The sequence below is a fragment of the Eptesicus fuscus genome, chromosome 8 (assembly GCF_027574615.1).
Source record: "Eptesicus fuscus isolate TK198812 chromosome 8, DD_ASM_mEF_20220401, whole genome shotgun sequence".
Classification (NCBI taxonomy): Eukaryota; Metazoa; Chordata; class Mammalia; order Chiroptera; family Vespertilionidae; genus Eptesicus; species Eptesicus fuscus.
In genome coordinates, this window is record NC_072480.1 from 52,118,406 (window position 1) to 52,121,280 (window position 2,875).

Sequence of the window (2,875 nt, forward strand, 5' to 3'; positions counted from 1 at the left end):
ATTATATATTAAACTAGAGGCCCGGTGCATGAAAATTCATGCACTGGATGGGGGGGTCCCTCAGCCCGGCCTGCCCCCTCTCACAGTCTGGGAGCCCTCAGGGGCGGGAGGTGACCCGGCAATCAGGGGAAGGCAATGCCCCCATCACACCTCTGCTGCTGCCACTGCCAGCAGCTCAAGCCTCAGCCTGCCCTGGTTACCTGAGCCTCGGGTTGCCCTGGGCAGCTGGGAAGCTGCCATCCAAGGCTTGCCTGTGCCTTGGGCCAGCCTTGGGTGGCCGCGGGGCTGAGGGGACTGGGCACTGCCATCTTGTGGCTGTGGGTGCCGCCATCTTTGCAATGGCATGAGTGTCAATTAGCATATTCCCTCTTTATTAGATAGGATAAGGTATCTTTAAAAGAAATACACATAAAACAAAGTTATGTATTGATCTGCTAATAAACATGTTATGACCAGCCTGGCTGGTGTGGTTCAGTGGTTGAGCATCACAGTTCAATTCCCGGTCAGGGCACATGCCAGAGTTTCGGGCTTAATCCCCAGTAGGGGGCGTGCAGGAGGCAGCTGATCAATGATTCTCTCTCATTATTGATATTTCTATCTCTCACTCCCTCTCCTTTTCTCTCTGAAATCAATAAAAAAATATATTTTTTAAAAATGTTATGACCAGAAGCTTGAAGGAGCCTAATTCCATATTTTTCTTAGGAACAATGGTCTGGTGTTCTCTAATTCAGTTTTTTTTTTTTTGTCTGTTTCATTTTTTTTACTTTTTTATTGAATTTATTGGGGGTGACAGTTAATAAAATTATATAGGTTTCAGGTGTACAATTCCATAATACATCATCTGTATATTGTATTGTGTGTTCACCACTCCAAGTCAAGTCTCCTTCCACCACCATTTATCCCCCCTATAATCTTTTCTTTATCACCCCACCCCCCTGCTAATTCAGTTTTTGCAGTGACTTTATAAAACATAACTACTGGGAATAACAAAAAATTACTATAGTTGGCATTTTTTTTCAAAACTCAAGAGTAGATAAACCTAGGTTTAAATATACTAACAAAGACTATAACTGAGATTATGGATCTTCCCAGTCCCAAAACAAACACATTCTCTCAGTTGTAACAGAGTCTAGAGTAAGAAAACACCACCCCAGTGAAAAGGAAAGAAAAAGGTCAGCAGAATATAAATAAGTAAAATTTCAATTCAGATCAGTGACTTAATAATGATATCATGAACTTATACACAGTGTCCTCTCTTCTATTTTCTTTCCCCTTCATGCTCTATCCTTTCTATCTCTCAGTATTAGTATTTATCAGAATTTTTATTTTTTATAATATTGGGTTTTTTTCCTTTGTAATTTCTGTCTTACTGTATATAAGCTAGCCTTTATTATTTCACACACAGATTATTGAAATAGCCTTTTTTCTTTCTTTTTTTTTTCTTTTTAAAGTGTTAATGATCATTTATTCTTACTTGTTAAAAACACACACACACACATTCATACTAATGTCAACCTTTAAGAATAAACTTTGGAATATTTAAAAGAACATGATTGGAAAAATGAGCCACATTTTTCATTGCCAGAATTATGCTTTGTTCTTGGCAGAATCATCTTTGTTCCTTCTTTTTACGTCCCCATGATAAACCATGGCCATATTGACTTGAGTGGCAGTCAATGGGTCTCGATGAAAGTCAAGGTCTTCCTCAAGAGAATCCAGATCCTTTGTGGCAGTGGTTGAATTCTTTTCCAACGATGCCTGAGCTTCATCAAGATCATACTCAAGCATTACATTCATGAACCCGCTAACCACAGACACACTCTATCGGTAGGAGGAGCTGAAGCTTGGCCGTACAGGTTATCTGCCAGTAAGAATCTGGCCTCCATTGAATTGGTGGACTCCTCCTCCTCCTTCCTTCTTCTTCTGCATGTAGTTCAGATTTTCAACAGTCTGCTTAATTTCAGGAATCTGACCCTTTAGCCACCTGCTTTTCTTTTGAGCAAGGTTGAGTTCCATACACTTATACTTCTGGTCCTGTTCCTCCAACTTCTTTAGCACTGTATCCGCAGTCTCATTCCCAGGCTGTTTCATGTTAGGAATCCACATCTTCCACAAACACGGCCTCAGGAATCCCCAGGTGGAGCCACTGCCACCCCTTCCCTGAAGCGAGTTCTCCTAAGCCATAGCCATCTCTAGCCACCGCCATCTTCCTTTTAGTCCTTTCTATTAGGCAATCGCTCAAGAATGTATAACCTTTTTTCTTTAATATACAATTAAAATATCATCCTTCATCCCATCTTAAATTATTTGTTATTGTGGGTAAGAAATGTAAACATCTTGAGTATGATTTTTGAGGCTATATAAAAATGTCTAATATGTGCAGATCTACACTTTGTAAAATGCCACTTTGTACTAGTATATGTTACCAATTTGATAAGAAACCCCAATGAGTTATCACTGCCTGCAGAATGATCTCCAGATCTGTAGAACAGGGTGTCAAGTACAGAATTAATTGTGTCCTTGATGATGACAAACCAGATTCTTCAAATGCTTGCCTGTGCTCTCTGGAAACTCCTATGCTGTATCATTGGGGGATTGCCAGGAACCCAATCATGAAATATTAACAAAAACATAAGTAAAAATTGAAAATTTAGTTTTTTATCAGGAAATTTCATAGTTTATTTCATGTCTCATCTTGCAAACTGAGTCACTGCAAGTGAAAAACATATGCTGCCATGAGATTCACCAACACCCAAGTCAAATAACCAGCAGAAGAGATGTATATCAAAAGCCCAGTTCCCATTGGCTGTGATTAGCCTGTTTGCTTATTTTTTCCAGGTAGAAACAGAATGTTGTGATTTATGATAGCCACATC

At 39.7% G+C, this 2,875-nt stretch overlaps 1 pseudogene; it reads right to left on the minus strand.

Moving 5' to 3' along the window:
* Nucleotides 1-1,587: 1,587 nt before the first annotated feature.
* LOC103288331 (prefoldin subunit 3-like) lies at nt 1,588-2,206 on the minus strand (annotated as a pseudogene).
* Nucleotides 2,207-2,875: the final 669 nt, after the last annotated feature.